At 41.8% G+C, this 26,578-nt stretch overlaps 1 protein-coding gene and 1 long non-coding RNA gene across 2 annotated transcripts in view; both read left to right on the top strand.

The window, feature by feature from the left end:
* The window catches only part of LOC131220022 (probable uridine nucleosidase 2), a 31,139-nt gene that overhangs the window by 3,749 nt on the left and 812 nt on the right, over positions 1-26,578 (top strand). The window lies entirely within an intron of this gene.
* On the top strand, positions 177-25,897 carry LOC131221249 (uncharacterized). Its single transcript, XR_009159133.1, has 4 exons — positions 177-549; positions 1,129-1,227; positions 25,421-25,682; positions 25,783-25,897. It is a non-coding gene; the product is annotated as an uncharacterized LOC131221249 (long non-coding RNA).

The raw sequence follows: 26,578 nt of genomic DNA on the forward strand, positions 1-26,578 counted from the left end.
GACCTGCCGGTGAGAACAAACTCACACATGACATGACAGGGTACCACATGGGAGGCATAATCTCTGATTAATATTAAAATATTGTTGCTTCATGGCCATGAAGTCTGTTACGGCCATAAAAACTAAAAACCCAATTGTGGAATACCTCCTGCATTTCATGCATGCTAACTGTTTGATGAAATCGCTCAACAAGGAATGTTTTGGTGGTTAAAACTGTTTGTCATGTCATAGATTAGATGATCCAGTACAAAATCTCCCTGATCAGATGATTTTAGCTATTTAGCAGTGGAATGTTTCTCGTGAACTTGAATGGGCACGGTTTGAACTGCAGGGGATGCAAATGGAAGTTACCTAGAGTGGGAAAGAAGACTGCTAATAAACTCATTTGGCTTCCTAGTTGTTGCTTGCATATATAATAAGAAGGGCTTCACAATCTAACTAATTTATCTGTTTTGTAACGAGGTTTCCTGAAGCTAATGGTGAAACAACATGTAATGTTTGGAGTCATCAAACTAAATATACCAAGAGCCATGCCGAATACTATTTTAGGTATGGCTTTCAATACAATTTGGTCTACAAAATTTTGATATGTTCATCTAATGAATTGATAATCTAAGGGAGCAATCATATATGTGCATCCTAAAATAAAATCATGGTTTGTTATTGGATCACAGGTTTTCCAGCCTATCTTTAAGCCTCTCATTGTGGTTAAGCCTCTCATTGTGGTTAAGGCTCTGGTTTGTTATTGTGGTTAAGGCTCTGTTCTTGTTCATGTTCTTGTGTTTGTTGAGGGCCCAACATGCCTTATCTACTTAACGCTTATTGGTGTTTATAGGAACTTTCTTCATATCATGTCATTTGCCATTAACATGTGGGTGGAAGCATTGTTGGTTGTGGATGCTTTTACTCAGTTTTCTATTATTCATTGTAATACAATCATGCCTCAATGTTCGGATGACAAAGCCCAATCTTCTAGATTCTTTTGATTTTCTTCAGCGGCTTTATAGTTATGGGATTGATTTCTTGTCTTTATCTGTTTTCATTCTTAATAATTTAACGTTTTCTTTCAAAAGAAATGCATCAAATTATGAAGCTGACCTATTGATCTGCATTCCTGCCAATCTACAGGAGCTGGAAAGGGAGAGGATTGCTAGGTCAGATTTGGAAAGGGCTGCCCATGTTGATTTATTAGACATCAAAACAGAGATTTTTCCCTTCATTTCTTAGGTAATGTGATGAAGAACTTTGGAATGGGATTAGTTTCATTTAGTTTTGAAAAACTTGAACTATCAGTAAAGAAAAATTCTGATCATACAAGCCTTTTGAAGACATGACCTTTGATGTGCATTAGCTCTGCCATCACCATACTTATCGTGTTAAGCTGTCAATTGTGCCCTTCCTTTTTGATCTTTCTATTATATGTTATTGTAAGTGCCATAGTTTATAGCCCTTTGTGTTGTCAAATTTGTGGTGCCAAAGACACTATTATGAAGTGTCACGCCCCAAACTCGGAAACCGGGCTCACAAAATTCCCGATCATCGAATTCGGCGCCGACAGCCTCTGTAGAACTACATTCTCAGCTCCCAGCGCCCATTCGCCAGGTTCCCATCCTGGGATGCTACGAGGAGGATTTTCAACATCAGTTTGATTCATAATAAGCATAACCAAAGACATAACCCACAAACAACAACCAAAAACTCCATCATATTTCCACTATGATAAAAAACTTTACAAGTACAATGAGCATAAAGGGAAATACAATAATGATGAACAAAACTCTAAAATAATCTGCCACGTGCTTAAGCTTCAGCGCTGCCACGATCCAACGTCACCTGCACGCAACGGTCGTGTATAAGCTTATAGAAAGCTTAGAGGGTGGTGAAAGTATGTGCTGAAGGTGGTAATACAGTTATGCAGTATCAGAGTAATGCGGAACATACTAATGAAAGCCAAGAATACCATTAGCCGTACCAAGGCCATGCGGTGCAAAGAATGATGTCGGCTATACCAAAGCCATGCAATGCGAAATGCAGCTCAAGCATACAAATTCTCATCTAAGTCCACATATCAATACAGCTCAAAATCTGAAATATCACCGGGGTCTAGTACACTCTAAATCAGATTGCCGCCCCATCAATAAGGTAAGTGGAAAAGACCTCACTATCCGCCTGCCAATATCGGGCTTGGCTCGTCAATAGCGGACCCATTCCTCGAGCTGGTCAGACTCAGCCTAGTATTACCCTCTACTCTCGGGCGGGTAAGGCCGCACCCCCTTCCAACCGACTACGACACAGTGGAAAGCGCAACCGTCTGGTAATCGGCACTCGGCGTTCATGCACCCACTCGGTCTAGACGTTGGAGCAACCTCTTGGTACCATAAGGGTTTAGGGACTTTCACCCAGGGATATCTATAGCACCCCATGTAGAATAATATTTTTGGTATCCAATCCTGCCAACCACGATACGTCAGTGGAGGCTACGACCCTTATGTCGCTAGGGCGTGCAGTAACCATATCACATGATGCGAATGCATGAATCATACTATCCAGTCATACAGCAATCTTTCGCGTATCATGCGCTCATGTAGGGCAACACCCCCTATCCGGGAGCCCCTAGACAATTTGCCCGAAGGCATATGCTATGATCAGTCACTTCTCATATCAAGCATACATATGATGCGTATGATCATGAGTTATGGAGCTATACTACACATGTTATAAAGTAATGCACTATCCTTACAACGCAGATGGCCTAGACGGCCTATACACAACAAGTATGGGCTAAACAATGGGCCCTAGGGAGAGTTGTAATGTGGACATTTAACCAACATTATACTTGCAATGTGGACGTCAAACCAACATTGCTCTCAAGGCACGACCGTCATAAACATCATTACAAAAACCATGTTGGGATCGCACATTGCAATGGACCTTAGGTACATCCCATTGGGCCTTAAATACATCAAATGGGCCGTATCACATGGGCCTTACATTCATCGAATGGGCCGCATTAATGGGCCTCACCAAGGGGCCTTATGTACATTGCAATGAGCCATAGCCCATTGGCCTTAAAATACATCACAATGGGCCTAATCACATGGGCCTTATGTATATCAAATGGGCCGCACCAATTAAGCCCCATGCAAATCCAATGGGCCACACCCAACAAAAGTGGTGGTAATGATTTCCACCATTAAAATTCCTAAGGCCCACCATGAAATATGTTTCCCATCAACCCCTTCCATAATTTACATAGTGATAGATGGAGTGGGGTCAATATCAACTTGATGGGAAACTGCTATGGCCCCCTTGGAAATTTTAAATAGTGGGCGTCATTGACCATTACTTTGAATGGTGGCGGGTCCACTTGAAGGCCCACCACCCAGTATATTATATATAATATAATATATAATTTATATATAGTATATACAACATTATATATAATATAATATTATATATATATATATACACACACACGCACACGCACACACACACAGGCACACTCACACACCCACCGTCCCCTGGACGGTGGGGACAGAACACATATATCACAGTGGGCTCCACCGTCCGCCTGGACGGTGGTAATAAAACACATATATCACTGTGGGCTCCACATGGGGCCCACCATAATGTTGATACGCCATCCAACCCATTGATAAGGTCACATAGACCTAGATGAAGGGTAAAAACAAATTTCACCCTGATCCAAAACTTTTGTGGACCCAAAAAGGGTTTCAAGGGCAGGCGTTTAATCCCACTGTTCCCTATGGTGTGGGCCACCTGAGCTCTAGATCAGGCTGATTTTTGGAGTAGGCCCACTTCAGGAAGTGGCCTACACGACGAACGGAGTGGATATAAAATATACATCATGGTGGGGCCCACGGCGGTTCCTGCTTTCCGCCCGCCCGCTGGTGCGCAAGCAGCGCCTGCTGCCTTCCGACACAGCAGTAGCGCCTGCTACTGCTGTTTATATATATATTTTTTGATTTGTTGTGATTTTTCACAGGTGGGGTCCACATCCTGAGAATCCGCTCCGTCCAATGGCCCTCGATGGCTCAAGACAAGCAAAACAAGCCCAATATTGAGCCTATTTCAGTGTATAGAAACAATAGGGGATAATTCAATGGTAAACCCGCTGTTTGCCATGCTATGGCCCGTCTGAAAGTATGATTGGTCCCATCTTTCAGCTTAATGCCTAAAATGAGCTTGGAAAAGGAATGGACGGCGTGAATTAATTACATACATCAAGGTGGGGCCTATAAGAGTGGGCCACCCCATATGCTTGGTAACAAGCTAATATTTGTGCCCTTTTTCCCTTTTTGTCCAGCGTCCAGGGACGCTGGACAGCTTGACGTCATACATGCATTGAGGTGGGCCCTGCTTAGGTGGGCCACCAAATGATGGAGGGTGTGGGTACAACACATATAAGGTGGGCCCCACTTATAAATGGTTTGGATAAAATACCTACCTCATGGTGGGGTCCAACCTAATGGGCCACATGACCATATTAACATAAGAAGAGGAAAAAAGAAAAAGAGAGGGAAAGAGAGAGTGGGACACGCGTGTGATGGAGGGACCCCGACACTATGGGCCCTCCCTTGCAACCAATCATACATCAAGTGGGTCCCATTACACATGGGCCCATTAAATCAAAATCCAACAGTGGAGATCCCTTCTCCACTAAAATAGATGGTCTAGATGACCCTAGGTATACAAGAAAAATAAACATCATAATGGGGTCCATGGAGAATGGCCCCATCATGGAATGATCATGATGATCAAAGTGGGCCATCGGCCACATCTTAGGGTCCCAAGTGAGATCCATACCATCGATCGGTATGCCTCACTTGGCCCATCATGAAAACAAGAGAAACTAGCCTATAGAAGCACCCACCGCTTGATCTTCTTGCTCCCTTGGCTTCCTTAGCTCCTTGTGCTTCTCTTTGATGGAGGAAGATGAGAAATGGATGGCTAGGATGGGAGATCTAGGGATGGAAAGGTGGGCCTCACATATGCATTTTTCTCTCCATGGGAGGGCTTGGACGTGAGGCTCTTGGTTGCTTAGGAATGACTTTGAGAAATGAGAGAGAGAGTTGTAAGTAAGGAGAGGGATGGGTGATGGATGTGTTGATGTGGTGAGTGATGGGTGTAAGAACCCTTTTTTGACTTTTGTGGCAAATGGTGCAAGAAAAGTATGGGCTTTGTAAGAACTTTTTGACTTTAGGGCTTGCTTGGGAAAGGGTGAAAGGTGATGTGTACTTGATATGATGGGATTGATGGGTTGATTGATTGATGTGACATCTTGTAGAGATTCTCTCGGGTTTTGCAACGCGCGGCATTTTCCTCGCACTGAACGCTGGCCCACATCTTTCGACCCGAGTATCGCCTCGGCATCAGAACCGCGGTGACGACGCGGTCGCCAAGGTACAAGTCCTGGGTTGAGTCGATTCAGGTTGACGGCATGTGAATCAGGGTCGCGCGTAAATACCGATTTAGGGTCGAAGGTTGTCGGAATTCGACCGGGAAGACCACGGAAGTCTATAGAACGGTACGGTCTAGGATACGGGTCTTACATGAAGCTTGCATCTGTGAAGAACAATGCTCTACTCAAGATCAACTTAGGTTGACAAGCACTGTTCACAAGTCAAGAATCTCAAGAAGCTTTCAAGTTCAATCTCAAGATCTCAAAAAGCTCTCAAGTTTAAACGACAGCAATACTTCAAGCTCCATTATTTTCAAAGGTCACTCGTCTCTAAAGTTTCAATGTCCTTACTTCACTATTGAGGTATGACTGACCTTAAGTTGACCTTTAGAGTAGGCGATTTTGGATACATAATTCATATGTTTTATATAAGTGAGTTTGGTCTGTTCTAAGACTAGTCCTGGACTTTGTTTCACTAGTCCTAGCACTACTTCGACCTGTCTAAACATTTTCTGGATCAGTCATAAGTTTGTTACAAAAATTAGAAATTTTCTGTTAGGCTTCGACTAGTCCTGAGGACTGTTCCACCAGTCATAGGAAAAGTGTCGACTGCATCTTCGACCAGTCGTAGATCTATGACTCAAAGAACATTATTAAAATTCGGCTACCTATCACCAGTCGAAGGGATCCTACGACCAGTCGAAGGAGACCTATGACCAGTCGAAGGAAACCTACGACCATTCGTGAAACTGCTAAATCTTATCGTGCCCAAATTTTCAAATATCTGTTGGTTCTACGACCAGTCGTAGAGGTCCTTAGACCAGTCGAAGACGTGATTTGCTCACCTATAAATAGAGCATGAATCTCAGAATAAATTAAGCAATTCAAGTTAATTTAATTCGGTCTTCTGAGAGATAAATCGGTGCTCTATTTAAGTTAAGTGTGCATATTTAATATTCTCTTTCTTTAGCTTTGTTAATTGATTTTGTTTCTTGCATTCCAATCTAATCTGAAAAGAGGAATTGTTGTTTTCCTTTTTCTGGAATCAAAATCAATTAGAGCTAGCCCTTTTGTTTTAATTTAAAATCTATTAGAACTTAGAACTATTATAAAGTGAGTATTGGACATTGAACTTTAACATTCAAATCTCTACTCTGACTTGGTTCTTCTAGGCTGCTACAATGAAGGAGAAAATCAGGTATTTTATACCAGATTCACAAACAAACAAGGAACTCACACAAAAAGGTGAATTCCAATACCACATCAAGACCACTCGAGCTTCTCCATATGGATCTAGTAGGACCTACCAGGACGGAAAGTCGAGGTGGCAAAAGATATATTTTGGTAATAGTAGATGACTTTACCAGATATACATGGGTTGTCTTCTTAAGGGATAAATTAGAAATCCTTGAAGAAGTAAAAAAGGTTCGCAAAAGGATTCAAACTGAAAAAGGTTCTCAAGTCAGTAAGATTTGTAGTGATCATGGATCTAAATTTGAGAATAGCGGTTTTGAGAAGTTCTGTAGCGACCAGGGAATATTACATGAATTCTCAATGCCCAAAACTCCACAACAAAATGGTATAGTTGAAAGAAAAAATAGAGTGCTTCAAGAAATGACTAATGTCATGTTGAATAGTATGAAGCTCTCTAAGAATCTTTGGGCTGAAGCAGTCAATACAGCTTGCTATATTATTAACCGGGTTGACACTAGTAAAGGTAATAATAAAATGGCTTATGAAATGTGGTTCGATAAAAAGCCTACTGTCAAATACTTTCGAGTTTTTGGCAGCAAGTGCTGTATTTTACGGTGAACATCTGGGAAAGTTTGATACGAAGAGTGATGAAGGGATCTTTTTAGGATGCTCTTTAAACAGTCGAGCTTATAGGGTTCTAAAGAAAAGGACCAGTGTGATTCAAGAATCCATCAATGTGGTCATTGATGATCACTTAAACACACCAGTCTCAAATTCAGATAATGATGAAGTACTAGTAATTGATAAATCTGATATTTCATCTAATCAGACTGATTTTGAACTGAGGACTATTAAAGCTCATCCAACCACACAGATTCTTGGAAACCCTCTCACTGGTGTTTGTACCCATAGACAACTTGAGGATATATACAATTAAGTATGTTTTACATCCTAGATAGAACCATCTAACGTAAAAGAAGCTCTTGCTGATGAAAACTGGATTGTTGCGATGCAAGAAGAACTTAATCAATTTGTGAGAAATGATGTTTGGTATCTTGTACCTAGACCTAAAGATAAACACATCATTGGAACCAAATGGATTTTCAAAAATAAATCTAATGAACTTGGCAATATAATTAGAAACAAGGCTAGACTAGTGGTACAAGGTTACACTCAAATTGAAGGTATTGACTATGATGAAACCTTTGCACCAGTAGCACGTCTTGAATCAATCAGACTCTTTATATCCATTGCGCGTTTTAGAAAGTTTAAGATTTACTAAATGGATTTGAAAAGTACATTTTTAAATGGCGATTTGCATGAGGAAGTTTATGTTGAACAACCAATGGATTTTGAAGACCCCAAAAATACTGATCATGTCTATCGTCTTAAAAAGGCACTTTACGGTTTAAAACAAGCTCCTAGGGCATGGTACGAGAAATTAACAAAGTTTCTATTAAGCCATAATTTTCAAATGGGATATGTTGATAAAACTCTGTTTATTAAAAAACATAAAAATCACATCTTGTTAGTACAAATCTATGTTGATGATATCATTTATGGATCTACCTGTACTGACATGACTATTGAGTTTGCAGATTTAATGAAATCTCAGTTTGAAATGAGCTTGGTTGGGGAATTGAATTATTTCCTCGGGTTGCAAGTAAAATAAAAACCTAATGGAATGTTCATTTCTCAATCTAAATATGCTATGAACTTGATTAAGAGATTTGGATTTGAGAATGGTAATAACTTTGATACTCCTATGAGTACAACCTTGAAACTCTTAAAAGATTCTACAGGTAAAAATGTGGATCCGAAATTATATCAGAGTATGATTGGTAGTCTATTGTATTTAAGTGCTAGTAGACCCGATATCGCTTTAAGTGTTGGTATTTGCGCTAGATATCAGTCTGAACCTAAAGAGTCGCACTAGACTACTGTCAAGCGAATTATAAGATATGTCGCAAGTACTGTTAATCTCGGTCTTTGGTATCCATATGAGACTAGTGTTCAATTAGCTGGGTACTCAGATGTTGACTGGGCCGGTAATCTTGATGATCGAAAATCAACCAATGGTGGTTGTTTTTATATCGGAAGCTATTTAGTTTCTTGGTTTAGCAAGAAACAAAGTTCTATATCACTTTCAACAGCCGAAGCTGAATATATCGCAGCTGGTAATGCGTGTACACAACTTATTTGGATGAAACGTATGCTAAGTGATTATGGAATTAAATAGGATTCTATGTTATTATATTGTGATAATTCCAGTGCCATAAATATTTCAAAAAATCCAATTCAGCATTCTCGTACTAAGCAAATTGATATTAGATTTCATTATATTCGGGAATTAGTTGAAGAAAAGGTTATATCTTTGGAATATATCCCTACCGAGAATCAACGTGCTGATATTTTCACTAAATCGTTCGACAAAAGTAGGTTTAACAAAATGAAATTTGATCTCGGCATGTGCATTTTAAAATGATTAATTATGCCTATTTGTATCATAGTGTATATATTTGTTAGTTTAGTTTTCAAATCTTGAAAAATATGCAAAAATCAGATTTTTTGGCCTGTACTTGACCAGTCGTGAGTATCCACAACCAGTCATGCTACAACCGGTCATGTATATCCACGACCAGTCGTGAATCGTGTGGATTCACTTAAAATTTGGGAGAAATCATCTTCTTCTTCATTTCAACTTCACTCTCCAACGAGCCGACAAACTACTAGTCGAACCCATCTTCTAAAATCTTCAAGGTTAGTTCTCCATTTGCATTTTGCTTGTAGATTTGTGTCTAGATTGCTTCTATTTCTCTCTTGGAGTTGTCTATTTCGAATTTAGTTGAGATCTGAGGTTTTTCTTTTGAAAAATTTAATTTGAGAATACTCTTTTCATAATCCTTTGCAACTCTTTATATTCTTGAAATCCTTGTTGCATATGGCTTCTAGAGGAAGAAAATCAACGTCCTGTGGTCCATTTTCTTCTTTCAGATCGGCCCCTATCACTAAGCATCATCTTAGGGCTCTTGAGGACGATGCATGTTATGTTCGGGACATCAGATTGCGTAATATTATTGTTGAGCATCCAGTTGATATTAATCATGTTGCTTCTTTTGATATTTTTCCTATGCTCCAATCTGTAGGTTGGAATAACTTATTGCTTTGGGGTGGGCCAGCATACCGGTCCATTGCCCAATCCATGTTTGCATGCATATGTGCTTTCTCACTGGAAAATTTAACTTTATCTATCTCCACAAGAGAAGGGCCATTTGAAGTTGATCGTCATTTGATTTCAGCCCTTATGGATATTCCAGTGAATGATAAGGGTATTCCCATCCATACTTTATCTGATAAATCCTCTGTCGCTAAAAAATGTATGCTGAGTAAGGACTTATGCAATTTGGATGTACACTGGACACATAAAGGGAATGCGCTTCCTTCAAAATATCTGTTACCCAAATATAGAGTTCTTCACAAAATCTTTGTGTCTAATTTGTATCCTCAGTGGGGTAATAAATCTGAATTGACGTCCTTCATGGTTCGTATTCTTCATTCTGTTGTCAGTGGTGTTAACATTTATTTACCATCCTTGATTTGTCACTTCATCATTCAATTTCGACTCCATCCTGGTCATAATGACATTCCATTTGGATATTTGATGACTGTGTTGGCTACACATATGTTAGTCGATATGCCGGTTGGAGAGGCCCCTATTTAACAATTCCATTATCAATAAGATGAAACTGGATTTCCTTCCTGGCCAAGGTGATGGTGTTGGTAGTGCTGAAGCTGAACATGAGGAAGAAGCTGGTGATCTTCCTCCTGATGATATTAACATGGATAATATTTTCGAAGAACTTGAGTCCGATTCTACAAATGATTCAGATTATGAGCCTTCTTCATTTGATGCACGTCTGAGTGCATTGGAAGATAAAGTTGAGAATCTAAATATTAAGATGGAAAACATGTCTGTTGCCCATGATTTACAGTTCAAATATATGCGCAAATATCTTAGGCGCTTGAACAAAGGCATGCATCAACTTGATCCTTCCATTCCTGCTACTTCATCTAGGTCAGATTAGTATTTTTAAGTTTATTGGTCTGTAATAACTTTATTACTCCTAACTAGTTTTTGAGTTTGTCACTCTCTTTAACTTAGCTCAGTCTATGAATTATGTGTGTTGCTTATGCTATGTTCTCATATCTTGACTAGTTACCTCTCATATTTCTCATTGATTATTTCTCCTCAGCCATCTATTTTGTGCTTCCTTTATCCTATTGTGACAAAAACAGGGAGTATGGATATGTTATGGATATGTATATGGATATGGATGCTGTCATGAGGAGGGAGATTGTATGGTGTTTTATGAGTATGTTACTCAAGGGGAGTATGTGCAGAGGTGTGCAGAGGTGGACTGAATATTAATTTACAAGTCTGCAGGATGCCGGTTGATAACAAGTCTGCAGGATGCCGGTTGATAACAACTGGTGCATGATTCTTTAATCAGATATTCTGTGTTATGTAACATATCTTGAAAGTGTGTTTTGTCACTAATTTGACAAAGGGGGAGATTGTAAGTGCCATAGTTTATAGCTCTTTGTGTTGTCAAATTTGTGGTGCCAAAGACACTATTATAAAGCTTGCATTTGTGAAGAACAATGCTCTACTCAAGATCAACTTAGGTTGATAAACACTGTTCACAAGTCAAGAATCTCAAGAAGCTTTCAAGTTCAATCTCAAGATCTCAAAAAGCTCTCAAGTTTAAACGACAGCAAGACTTCCAGTTCTATTACTTTTAAAGGTCACTCGTCTCTAAAGTTTCAATGTCCTTACTTCACTATTGAGGTATGACTGACCTTAGGTTGACCTTTAGAGTAGGCGATTTTGGATACATAATTCATATGTTTTATATAAGTGAGTTTGGTTTGTTCTAAGACTAGTCCTGGACTTTGTTCGACTAGTCCTAGCACTACTTCGACCTGTCTAAACATTTCCTGGATCAGTCATAAGTTTGTTACAAAAATCAAAATTTTTTTGTTAGGCTTCGACTAGTCCTGAGGACTGTTCGACCAGTCGTAGGAACAATGTCGACTGCATCTTCGACTAGTTGTAGACCTACGACTCAAAGAACAGCGTTGAAATTCGACTACCTACGACCAGTCGAAGGGATCGTACAACCAGTCGAAGGAGACCTAGAACCAGTTGAAGGAAACCTACGACTAGTCGTGAAACTGCTAAATCTTATCGCACTCTAATTTTCAAATATCTGTTGCTTCTACGACCAGTCGTAGAGGTCCTTAGACCAGTCGAAGATTTGATTTTCTCACCTATAAATAGAGCACGAATCTCAGAATAAATTAAGCAATTCAAGTTAATTTAATTCGGCCTTCTGAGAGATAAGTCGGTGCTCCATTTAAGCTAAGTGTGCATATTTAATATTCTCTTTCTTTAGCTTTGTTAATTGATTTTGTTTCTTACATTCCAATCTAATTTGAAAAGAGGAATTGTTGTTTTCCTTTTTCTGGAATCAAAATCAATTAGAGCTAGCCCTTTTGTTTTAATTTAAAATCTATTTGAACCTAGAACCATTATAAAGTGAGTATTGGACATTGAACTTTGACATTCAAATCTCTACTCCAACTTGGTTCTTCTAGGCTGCTACAACGAAGGAGAAAATCAGGTATTTTACAATTTGTGTAATTTACATTGTTTGGTTTTATTTGAGGTTAAGCCAGAAAAATCTCAAAGTTGTTGGTTATCTGAGGAGAGCCAGAAAACTCAGAAGTGAGGGTTTTTGAATTGTGTAAGCCCTTTGAAAAAGACATAATTGTGAAGGTTTTGGGTGAACTGGTGAAAACCTATTTGATAGTGAATGCTAATATCCCCTATGTGAGGATATTACGAGTGGAGTAGCATTCTGTGTGCCTATTGTTTAACAGTTGGTGAACACACAGACGAACCACTATAATTCTTTGTGTTGTGGATGTGTGATTTATATTTCCTATCTTTTATCATTCAGAATTGTGGAATGTATGTGTGGATGTGAATGTTGTAAATTTTACATTTCAAGCACGGTGGGGAATGTTGTAATAATTTAGATTTACATTTCAGCATTATATTTTTGCTATCTCTTTATTACGTTGAGCTTCAGTTTCTCTATTTGTTCTAGAAATAAGGTTGTCCTATCATAAACTTTGGTTTTTGGTTTAAGGTTGTCCTTAGAACAAATTTTGTTTCTATTTCTTTATTTTAGGTTGCCTTCCATTCCTATACTGTCATGTCCCAAACTCAGAAACCGGACTCACAAAATTTCCGATCGCTGAATCCGGTGCTGACAGCCTCCATAGTACCCCATTCTCGGTTCCTAGCGTATATACGCTAGATTTCGATCCTGGGATCCTATAAGGAAGATTTTCCAACGTACATTTATCTCGTAATGAGCATAACCACAAGATTACCCAAATCACAAAGGCAACATCATCATTACATATCCGCTAATAATCGTTTGAGTACAATACTGAAAGGGAAATACATATATAAAATAAATCAAAGCTCCAGACGACCGCTGCATGCTCTAAGCTCAAAGCTGCTACAACCCAACATCACCTGCACGCATCTATCGTGCATAAGCTTATAGAAAGCTTAGTGGGTGGTGAAAGTGTGTGCATAAGGTAAGTGCCAAGTAAGCAATATCAGAGTAATTAGAGTAAGCGAAAATACTGATAAACCCATAATCATACAATATCAGAAACACTAGCAAGATCATAAATCATACGAAATCAGAGTAATACGAAAACATACTGATAGGCCCATAAATACCATCAATCTTATCCAGGCTATACGACGCAGAAATATAATAAAACAATATCATATACTGATGAAGCAATGTAGATTAACTATGCAATGTGGAGACAACAAGCCAAATATTAGATGTCGCTGATGCAATACAATATATAAATCCTAATGAGTCCACGAATACCGTCAGTTGTATTTAGGTCATATAAATGCATAAACATAGTAACCCGAAATGCCATATGCGGCGGATGTAATGCGATATGTGGTGCGATGGAATGACCATGCTGGAGTGTGAAGTTGGGATAATAGTGCGTAGTATCGCAGGTCACGGGGTCCATCACAAGGGACTTTTATCCAAACCAGTCTCATACCTAAATTTGGATAGTCAGACTCAATGTGGTAAACTCCTGATCTCAGGTTAGTCGCGCGCCCAACCGAAATCCTAGTCATGTGAATGTACACGTAACAAATAATTGCGCACCACCAGCCCGAGTGGATAGTGAATGAATGAATGAATGAGTATGCAATGCCTGCTCAATAAGTCCACATATCAGTACAGTTCCTCACTGGAAAATCACCGGGGTCTATTACACTTCAAACCAGACTACCGCCCTATCGCGCACAACAAGGTGAGTGGAAGAGACCTCACTATCCTCCTGCCAATATCGGGCCCGGCTCGTCGATAGTGGACCCATTCCTCGAGTTGGTCAGACTCAGCCTAGCATTGCCCCCTCATCTCGGGTAGGTAAGGCCGTACCCCCTTCCAACTGACCACGACACAGTGGGAGATGAGGCCTAATGGTATACGGCTCTCATGCGCTCATGCATCCACTCGGTTTAGATGTTGGAGCAACCTCTGGAACCAAGAGGGTTTAGGGACTTTCACCCAGGGATATCTATAGCACCCTATGTAGAATAAATTTTTGGTGTCCCGTCTAGCCATCCACGATATGCCTGTGGAGGCTACAGCCCTGATGTCGCTAGGGCACACAATGCAGGATGCATGAGTCATACAATCTAGTCATATATCAACCCTACGCATACCGTGCGATCATGTGAGATAACCTCCACCTATCAGGGAGTCTCATAACAATCTGCCTAATGAAATATGCAATGGTCAACCACATCTCATAACAAACATGCAGATGATGCATATGGGCATGTATCATGATGTTATGCAGTCACATACTCATAATCGATATCAATGACCGGCATCGACAATCGACCTCGACAATGTGGACATTTAACCAATATTGCCCTCGAGGAATGACCCTCATAGATCCTAAAATGTAATGAGCTCATGACCTCACATAAGGGCCAAATATACAACACCATGGGCCTCACTCAAGAGCTTAATACACATCACGATGGGCCTTTCATGTAAGACCCGTATCCTAGTTCGTATTGTTTCGTCGACTGCCGCGATCCTTCCCGTCAAATTTCGGTAACATGCGACCTATAATCGACGTTTGCACGCGATCCTAGGTCATATCCTGTAGATTTGAGTCAGCTTAACCCGAGACCCGTACCATCACGATCGCACCGTCGCCGCGGTTCCAACGCCACGTCTCGTGCACCAACCCGACGCTTAGATCATAAGATGTGGACCGTGCATTTTAATGGCCATGGACCGCATATTACGGGACCCACTCATCCCATGTGGCACCAATCTCTAGGTAATCATGAGAGTGATGGATGACATCACCCTAGCCTTAGCCACCCTACCCTAGCTATAGCCACCCTACCCCCTAGCCTTCTTTCAAGCATTTATTGCTAGCCACCCTCTCTTACAAGTAATCATGGCCTACCTAAGCTACCCTCTCTCTCTTTACAACTCTCTCTCTCTCTCTCTCCCATTTCTCATCACTTTTCCCAAGCAAGGAAAATCCCACGTCCAAGCCTTCCCATGGAGAGAAAAATGTGCTTTGGTGGCCCACTTCCCATCCCAAAGATCCTTCATCCAAGCCATCCACTTCTCATCTCCCTCCATCAAAGTGAAGCACAAAGAGATCGGCTTTCCAACGGACCAAGAAGATCGACGGTGGGTGCTTATTAGGATAGATTTCCATATTTTGATGATGAACCAAGTGAGGCCTACCGATTGATGGTGTGGATCTCACTTTGGACCCTAGGTGTGGCTGAGGGCCCACCTTGATGCTCATAATCATTCCATGATGGGGCCATTTTCCATGGACCCCATCATGATGTTTACTTTCTTGCATAAATAAGATCATCTAGACCTTTCATCTTGGTGGAGAAGGGATCTCCACCGTTAATCTTTGATTTGATGGGCCCACATGCTATGGGGCCAACTTGATGTATGATTGGATGCTTGAAACGGAGGGCCCATAGTGTCGGGGTCCCTCCATCACCCGTGTCCCACTCTATTTCTCTCTCTCTCTCTCTCTGCCTTCTGTGGTGATATGGTTGTGTGGGTTGCTTGGATGAACCCCACCATGAGGCATGATTTTTACCCAAGCCATTTATAAGTGGGGCCCACCTTATATGTGTTGCACCCACACCATCCTCCATGTGGTGGCCCACCTAAGCCGGGCCCACCTCGAATGCATGTGTTCCGTCCAACCGTCCAGTGTCCCTGGATGTGGTTTGGGACAACACAAATATTAGCTTGGTTCACAAGATTTTAGGGTGGTCCACTGGTGTAGGCCCCACCTTGATGTAAGTATTCAATCCATGCCGTCCATTCCATTCTCGAGTTCATTTTAGGCGTTGAGCCGAAAAATGAAGCAGATCCGAGTATCTGGTGGGCATAGCATGAGAAATTGTGGTGGTTACCGTTGAAAAACCAATTGCTATTTTTATTCACCAAAATATATTGAATATTGGGCTCGTCCTACTTGTCTTGAGCTATGGGGATCGATGGCGGGGTCGGATTTCCATGTTGCGGGCCCCACGTACGAAAAACCTTGAGAACACAGGTTTTTCAAAAAAGAAATAATAAATAAATAAACCAGCAGCAACATTGTTGCTGCTGTGGCGTCAGAGGCACTGACAGCACCAGGTGGGCGGGCGGACAACAGTGACCCATGGCCCCTACCGTGGGCCCCACCCTGATGTATATTTACCATCGAACCCGTTCATATGGTGGGCCACCTCCATCAGTGGGCCCCCTCAAAATTCAGTGACATCTAAGACTCAGGTGGCCCACATCATGGGAAACAGTGGGATTGAACGTCTGCCCTTGAAACTCCTTTTCTAAGCCATAGAAGTTTTGGATCAAGACGAAATTTGTTCTCCCTTTTCACCTAGGTACGTGTGACCTTATGAACAGATTGGATGGCATATAAGCATTATGGTGGGCCCCACGTGGGACCCACAGTGATGCATGTGCTTTATTGCCACCGTCTAGGCGGACGGTGGATCCACGATAATGTATGTGTTTTATTCAAACCGTTCAGCCATTTTGCTGGCCGCTGGATGGATAGTGGACCCCATTATGATGCATGTGTTACATCCAAGCCTCCCAACCATTTGGAAAGCTCATTTTTTTGGGCATGGGCTGAAGAATGAGGCAGATTTAAGATTAAGTGGACCACATTGCAAATAGTAGTGGGGATTGAGTCCCTGCCATTGAAATCCTTTGTTGTCACAAAAGTTTGGATTAATAGGAAATGTGTTTTCCTCTTAATCCAGGTTTGTGTGACCTTATGACCGGATTGGATAGAAAATAAATGTTAGGGTGGGCTTTGGGAACCTTAATGGTGGAAAAATCACTATCTCCACTTATATTTGGGTGTGGCCCATTTGATATGCATGGGGCCCAATTGGTGTGGTCCATTTGAGATACATAAAGCCCATGTGATTAAGCCCATTTTGGTGTATTCTAAGGCCCATGGGTTATGGCCCATTGCAATGTATATAAGGCCCGTTGGTGAGGCCCATTAATGTAGCCCATTTGACGAATGTAAGGCCCATGTGATACGACCCATTTGATGTACCTAAGGCCCATGGGTCGAGGCCCAATGGGTTGTCTTTAGGGTCCATTGCAATGCGTGATTTCTCCATGGTTTGTGGCAGGCTATGCCGTGGGAGCAATGTTGGTTTGACGTCCACATTGCAAGTATAATGTTGGTTAAATGTCTGCATTACGACTCTCCCTAGGGCCTATTGATAGGTCGTACTTATTGTGTGTAGGCTGTCTAGGCCATCTGCATTTTAAGAATAATTCATCACTTTATAACATGCTTAGTACAACTCCATGATATATGCCCACACGCATCATATGTATGCTTGATATGAGGAATGTTTGATCATAGCATAAGCCGTTGGGCTGAGGCATTTACGGGACTCCTTATGAGACGGAGTGCCCCCATATGAGTGTGTGGTACGCACACGATTACTGCATGATTTGACGATGTGACTCATGCATTCTGTATATGTGTGACTTGATCACTGCACGCCCTAGTGACATCAGGGCCGTGGCCTCCACAGGCACATCGTGGATGGTCGTATCGGATATCGAAAATATTGGCTCTAACATTGTGGGCACTTAGGATGTCCTTGGGTGAAAATCCCAGAACCTTTTTGGTATCAGGAGATGCTCCAACGTTAAGACCGAGTGGATACACGAGCACCCGAGTGCCGAATACCAGTAGGCCGCGTCTCCCACTTTGTCGTGGTCGATTGGAAGGGGGTGTGGCCTTATCCGCCCGAGTGAGGGGGCTATAAGCTAGGCTGAGTTTGACCAGCTTGCAAATGAGTCCGCTATCGACGAGCTGGGTAGGTATTGACAGACTACTGGTCAGGCGGATAGTGTGGTCTCTTCCACTTGCTTGACTGTGCAGCGAGGGAGGAGGCAGTCAGTGTGAGGTGTACTAGACCTCGGTGATATCTAGAGAGGAACTGTACTGATATGTGTACTTGACGAGTTCTGGCACTCTTACTTTGCATCTCGCATATGACATTTGGCTACTGAGGCCTCGCATCATATGGCCTTGGTATGGCCGATAGCATTCATGTCTTGCATCATATAGCTTTGGTACAGCTGATAGCATTCATGGACTTACCGCATACTTCCGCATTACTCTGATATTGTACACTTAGCGCTTGCCTTGCGTACACACTTACACCACCACCTAAGCTTTTGTAAGCTTATGCACGACCGTTACATGCAGGTGTCGTTGGACAGTAGCAGCGTTGAGGCAGGAGCGCGCGTCTGATCATTTTTGGAGCTTTTTGATCACCATATATTTCCCTTTCCGCATTGTACTTAAAATTTTTTGATATAGTGGATATGTGGTGATGTTGTTTTGTGACTTGGTTATGATTGTGGTTATGCTCCATTACAAAAAAAAAAATCATACTAAAAATCCTCCTTGTAGGATCCCAGATTCGGAATCTGGCATGTAAGTGTCGGAATCCGAGAATGGGGTACTACGGAGGCTGTCGGTGTCGGATTCGGCGATCGGGAATTTTGTGAGCCCATTTTCTGAGTTTGGGGCGTGACATTTCACAGGGGCTTAACAAACATCACAAAGGGCCTTGACTATGAGTCGCATATACACCATATAGGTCTCGATAATCCATCTCGACAATTGAAATCGGTCAATAATTGGAATCGGCAATTCGGTCACGTCAATCGGAATTGGCAATCGGTCAAGTCAATCGGAATCGGCAATCGGTCATGACAAACGGCCTCGATCGCTAATCGACAATCGGTTAAGATAAATGGCCTTGATCGCTAATCGGCAATCGGTCAAGATAAACGGTCTCGATCGCTAATCGGCAATCGGTCAAGATAAACGGCCTCGATCGCTAATCGACAATCGGTCAAGATAAACGGCCTCGATCGCTAATTGGCAATCGGTCAAGTCAATAAAAAATCGGCAATCGATCATGATAAATGGCCTCGATCGCTAATCGGCAATCGGTTAAGATAAACGGTCTCGATCACTAATCGGCAATCGGTCATGATAAACAGCCTCGATCGCTAATCGACAATCGCTCAAGTCAATCGAAAATTGGCAATCGATCATGATAAATGGCCTCGATCGCTAATCGGCAATCAGTCAAGATAAACGACTTCGATCGCTAATCGGCAATCGGTCAAGATAAACGGTCTCGATCACTAATCGGCAATCGGTTAAGTCAATCGAAAATCGACAATCGATCATGATAAATGGCCTCGATCGCTAATCGGCAATCAGTCAAGATAAACGGCCTCGATCGCTAATCGGCAATCGGTCAAGATAAACGGTCTCGATCGCTAATTGGTAATCGGTCAAGATAAATGGCCTCGATCGCTAATCGGCAATCGATCAAGTTAATCAGAAATCGACAATCGATCATGATAAATGGCCTCGATCGCTAATCGGCAATCGGTCAAGATAAACGACCTCGATCGCTAATCGGCAATCAGTCAAGATAAACGGGATCGAGCGATAATCAGAATCGGCAAGTCAGTCACAATAATCGGGATCGATCGATAATCAGAATCGGTAAATCGGCCAAGTTAATCGAAATCAACAATCGGCCATGACAATCAGGATCGGTAAATCGGTCACGTCAATCGAAATTGACAATTGGCCATGATAATCGGTTGAACAAGGCCTAAGGGAAGGTCACAATATGGACATTAAACCATCATTGCCCAACAATGTGGACATTTAACCATCATTGCTCTCAAGGAGCGGTCCTCATAGGGCCAAACATATAGTGGGCCCATGGTCTCACACCAGGGCCTCAACATACATCAAGTGGCCACACATCATGGGCCTAATACATATCACAATGGGCCTTGCCCATAGGCCTCGAATACATTACAATGGGCCTTGCCCATGGGCCTCAGATTCAAGCAGGTGGGCCTCATCATATGGGCCTTAAATATAAGGCAGGTGGACCCTATCACATGGGCCTCAAAATACAAGGCAAGTGAGCCCTGTCACATGGGCCAAAATACAAACAGGTGGGCCCCGCACATGGGCCAAAAAATACATCATGATGGGCCTCATGGATAGGCCGCACCAAGGGGCCTCAAGTGGGCTTAGATTACACCAAAATTCATTTTAATAGTTGTAGGTGTATCATGTGTATCACTGTACACTATTATAGGGGTACATGGTTCACTAATGTGATTAGCACTGTCCAAACAATTCCCAAGTAAATTAGCACCACCCAAACATTGTCTATGTAAATCAGTACGATCCAAACATTGTCCAAGTGAACCACACGTCCATCCAAATGGATAGACAGTGTGAATACAGCACATGCATCATGGAAGGCCACATACATCAAGGTCGGCTCCAATCAGCATCGTCCAAATGGACGGTGTGAATATAGACAAGTACATCTCAGTACGCCCCACACCACAGGAAGTAGATGGACGATGTTGATGAAACACATATATCACGGTGGGATAAATGGCCGAACGGCTTAGATGCACACATACCTCGCGGTGGTTCCCACAAAACTGGACGAATGACGTGGGTATACAACACATATATCTGGTGGTCCCCTTGGCGCTTGCTGACATCAACTACAATAGTAATATAGCCGGTGGGGCCCTCCGATGGACAGTTTAGATGTAACACATAACTCATGTGAGCCCCACGACTTTCTGACGTCGAAGTACAACAGTCATATAGCTGGTGTGGCCTGCTAGCCCACCGTCCAAATGGACGGTTTAGATATACACAATCCTCATGATTAGGACCACTGATCTGCTGACATTAGTACAACAGCTACGTAGGTGGCGGGGCCCACAGATAGACGGTTTGGATATACAGTATAGGGGCCCCATGCCCATGTGGATGGCAGGGGTGAGACATGTACATCATAGAGGCTCTCACGTGCTGCGCTGCAGCACGTCAGTGAGAAGGTCCCAGCGAAATCAGATGGACGACGTGGATGTAAAGCATTACATCAAGGTGTGGCCACCGTCCAGAAGATCCGTACGGTGCAGATATGATAAATACATCGGTGTGGATCCCATCTACACGTGTGGGGCGGGCCATGTGAAATGGACAGGCGGTGGTTATACAATACACACAACAAGGTGGGACCCTCAGGACTTGCTGACGTCAATTACACCAGCCTTATAGCTGGTGTATATAGACCAGCCAATCAGCATCCCAGATAGGTGGGTCCCACGTGGGGCCCACCATATAACATTATTATATAATATATAAATTATATTATTAGTATATTATATATATATATATATTATATTACAAAGAAACAGCGTCCAGGCCACCAGGACGGCCTGGATTGCAACACATATAATCAAGGTGGCGTCTCACTCCACCTGATGTCTGCTGGGCCTGCCTGTTTTGGTCCCAAGTCCTAAAATGATCTCTCTGATGGACGGCTGGTGTGTAGACACCATGCATCAAGACGGGATCCACCTCAGTGTGGCCCACCGGCTTAGGAACAAGCTGGTATTTGTTTTCCCCCCCATTCAAATGGTCAACAGCCATGACAATGCAAATGGACGCCTCTGCTGCTTGTACGGTGCAGCTCACAGAACCCTGTGCAGATGAATGGTATAGATGCAGATCACATACTTCTCAGGGTGGGGTCCATGTACAGTAGCCCACTAGAGGAGATGAAACTGATATTTATGCTTGCCTTCATCCCAGCAGTCAGCAACAAAGTAGGGTGGCCTGGAGATCCACGGTACCAGCACACCACTATTACTGCTGCCATGGTGCGACCCACGGACATTGGGTCTGGGACATGCAGATGGACGGCTAGGGATATAGAACATACGTACATCAAGGTGGGATCCACGCATGTGGCCCACCAGCTACAGGTTCAAGCTCATATTTACAATCTCCCTTCAAACAACCCTACATGATCGGACGGTCATGCAGGCCCTATGACGGCAGTAAGGTGGTCCCATTAAGTGGACGTCATGGATAAAATACATACATCAGAGGGGGCTTCACGTAGGTGGGCCATCTAGCTTGAGATTAAGTTGATCTTCGTGTTTTCCCTTCAATAGGGTGTGCCTAGAAACATGCAGCAACTGCTGTCCCTGGATGGTTCAACAAGGCTGTCCCATTTTGTGGACAGCGTGGATCTCATATATACATCCATGGTGGGCCATCAAACCAAGAGAGAGAGAGAGAGAAAAACACCCACCGTTAGATCTCTTCTTCATTCTTCCGCCAATGTAGGCTAGAGCTCAAATGGGTGGACTTCAAAGGTTGAGATCGGACTTGGATGGTGGAGATGGAAGGTAGGAAGGTGGGCCACACTAGTTTCTCTCCCATGGAAACCATGGACGGTTGCTTGGAGAGAATGAGGGAGAGAGAGAGGTTGGAAGAGAGAGTTGGGTGAGTGATGTGGTGGGTGTACTTTGTGTAAGAGAGAGTTTGACTTTGGGGGTTGCTTGGGGATGGGGTTATACTTTGACATGTGAGGTGATGTGTGATTGATTGATGAGATTGATGGGATTTGATGTGATGTTCTCTTGGATTCTGCAACAGCGCGGTGTTTTTCTCGAACTGAACGCGGGCCCACATCTTCTGGCCTGGGTATCACCTCGGTGCGCGAGATGCGACATTGGAACCGTGGCGACGGTGCGGTCGCTAGGGTACAAGTCTCGGGGTCGAACCGACTCTAAAATACAGGGTACAACTCAGGATCATGTGCCACTGCTATTTACGCGTCGTGGGTCGTCGAAATTTGACTAGGAGGACCGTGAAAGCCTATGGAACGGTACGAGCTAGGACACGGGTCTTACATATATTGTGATTGGTGTATAGTGTTATATATTCTTTGTTTCATATTCTGTTGTATTCAAATTTAATTTGGCATAGTCCTATTCACCCCCCCTCTAGGACATATAGCTTGGCCATTTCAGTTATTCAATTCCCTGGGCACTTAAATGGCTCTCATGACAATTATATTCTTTTGGAAAACTTATGAGACATTCTTTTACGGTAACCTCTCACTCTCCTTATTGTAGTAACCACCGTCTTACACTAGCATGTGTTTGATGCTTCATTACAGTTTCTTTTTTCATAATAAAAGTCTCTATTATAGCATTTGGTTGCATCAAATGGCCAAAGGTGCATTTGGTTGCATCAGTGATTGACTTGATCCTTGCAATCATGGTAGTAAGTGTTTGTTGTGATCAGCTAACATCTGATCATGTATATCCTCCACCGGAGTGTTGATTTTGTAAGAATCTGTAAGGGCAGGTCTAGCAACCAGCAGAATGGAAGATCTTTCTGCATAAGTTTTATTATGCTATATTTCCACAAAGGTTTCTTGTTGGATGTGTATATTAACGTTCTTTTTAATAATTAAAATGTTTATGAATAGATCCACGTAGCTGTATTTTTTTGATAGGAAGGAAGACTGGTCTACATCGAGAGACTTGGTAAAGCTAAACCAAACAAGCTTATGCACATTACTAGAATACACAACTACTTAAGGTACTATGTACATGAGTATGAGAAGGTCTTCCTCTATGAAAGTTCATTACTATGAGGACGTATCTAATAAGATAAAGGTTCATTACTTCACCTTACCATTTTCATTTTCATTTCAGTTATGATATAGCATAATTTTTGTTCTTGATATGGCAATATGCCTTCGATGAAGCGGTCCTCAAGAACATTGATGCTTGCAAGCAGTTCTCCACCATCACCCAAACTTCACTCAGACCGAACGGTAACGGCTCTGCCTACTGAAGTTTCTTTGCCCTGAAAATATTCAAAATTTTCGATGCTTTTTAGTAGACTTTCTTATTCATTTCCCATTTTTGTGTTATTTTCGAAAATGTTAATAATGACCAGGATTTCTGTTAATTATTCGGTAATGTCAATTAGTGAGTGATTGTTATGTTCTACTGTTTAATATTACTATGGTTTTCTTTTGATCCCTTTCTCTTTCATCTCTATTGTACACGTGGCACATATTGAGGGCGATTGGGACCATTAATCAAGTGGTCAGCCGCATAAATGAACTGTAGAAATAAAAAAGAGAGGGGATTGGACTATCTTGTTTGTCCCATCATTGATTTGCAAATGGAGGGTTTAGAAAGGTTGGGGAAAAATTCACACATTGGTCTAATTCAAATAGTTAGGCTCGAGTTGCACCTGTTATTTTCTTTTTAATAAGCCACAGTATATCCACATGGCGGCCTATCATATTGACAAACCATGTGGCACATATATAGTGGAGATGAGTTGATGAGAAAGGAAAAATCTTGCTAATGGTGGATCATGTCTTCATAAATAGCTTGCCACTCATTGGATCATAAATCCAACTGATTAAAAAAAATGCCTGTTCACTTTTCTTTCTTGGATTTCTGTTGTTCTACTTTCGTCATTTTTAATTTACTCTCGATCTTAAAAATTCAGTTCTTTTAATTTTGATTTATTTATTTATTTATTTATTTTTATTAACAATGACTTGACTGTTGAGATAAGAAGAAAGAGTAGAATCTTAGTGAGTGAAAAAGGATGGTAAAAACTACAATTCATCAAACTTGCAAGGAGTTTTGTGCATAAAGGTCCTATGTTTTGGGGATAATGACCATTGATTTGAAGGAGCCCATAATGCATGTTAGTGCTTAAAAACTTCCCAGATCGGATGATTCTAACCCTTGAATCAGTGGCCTACAAATATATTGCTAGGGATAATAATGGTACAAAATAAAATCCATGGATGAGCTGGATGGGATTGTCTAATATGTAAAATCTGAGGGTCATTATCTATCCATGGTAGGTCCATCTTATCAACCAAAACTTTGTTCCCAATTATATAAAATAGATGCATCGGGACACTATTCATCGTCTGATGCACCACGTCCTTGTAATTCTTCACAAGTACAACCATCCTAACATTCAATGATCTCGCACTCGCTCTTTGCCTCACATGGTGTATGCTATCAAAATATTCTCATATAAGCAGTAGCTCATAAGGTTTTTATCCGGCCATATTAGATTCTTACTCATTGTAATGATCCTCGGTCTGGCTTCGAAATATGTGAGGTTGATTAAAAATTTCCCCCCTTTTTTGGGCATGTTCAGGTATGAATAAGATGGTCATTAATAATTTGGACAAACTCTTTGTTACAAATGATGCTGCAACTATTGTGAATGAACTTGAGGTACAACATCCTGCTGCAAGATTCTGGTGTAAGCAGGCAAAGCACAACAGGAAGAAATTAGCGATGGAGCTAATTTGACGATATCTTTTGTTAGGGAGCTTCTCCAAAATGCGGAGGAGCTTATTAGGATGGGATTGCATCCAAGTGAAATCATTAGTGGCTACACAAAAGTGATCAATAAGGTCCTTCATTTCTTTGTTGAATGACTTGTCAAACTGTATTCTGAACCTTTTGCTCATTAGGCATTGTGCATATGCTGATTTCTACTCTGTTGATGCCTAGACGGTTGAAATTTTAGATGAGTTGGTTGAAAAGGGCTCGGAAACAATGGATGTGCGGAACAAGGATGAAGTAGCTCTATTGATGCGTTGTTCATGCCATTTGGCATTGGGTAATTGATCTTTCTCAAAGTATCTAGGTATCATGATTCTAGGAAAATCAGTACCAATTCATGTGAAATGGATCGATTATACTTTACCTGGCCATGCTTCCATTTGTATGTTTTACTTGCATTTCTAAATTTGAAATGGTGATGTATGGAGTGAACTAGTTGTAAGGCTTCCCCTAGGATCTTGAAGAGGACCTTTGGTCATAAGGTTCTAGTTCTTATATATATGTTGATGATTTTACCGGCATGAACTTGAAGAATGTCAACATCAGTGAGATAGTTTATTCCTATTCTGATTTGTTAGCTGCTTAGACTGGTGTAAAAAAAGAAAAAAAAACTAGGATGCATGTGGGTCACCTTTTCTTTTTCTTTTTCTTTTTCTTTTTTACTTTTTGATAAGAAAGATGTTCTATATTGCTACGGATTGTCGGTCGCCATGATCCCTATAGCTATGGATTTAATCCGTTGTAAAATTTTAAAGAGCTACCATACCAATGGCTACGGTCGCACTGTGGGCTAGTCATCTTCAGCTACGGATTTTATCCGTAGCTTTTCACCAATTTTCTGGTAGGGTGTAGCAAAAACTGGAGATTTAGTGGTGTCCAACACAATCGTCAGTCAAGGTCTTGACCACCGGTAAAGCCTTTACTGACCGAGGCTTTACCGGCTGTTAGCTGACCACGGGTAAAG

This window comes from Magnolia sinica, chromosome 12, assembly GCF_029962835.1.
Source record: "Magnolia sinica isolate HGM2019 chromosome 12, MsV1, whole genome shotgun sequence".
NCBI lineage: Eukaryota > Viridiplantae > Streptophyta > Magnoliopsida > Magnoliales > Magnoliaceae > Magnolia > Magnolia sinica.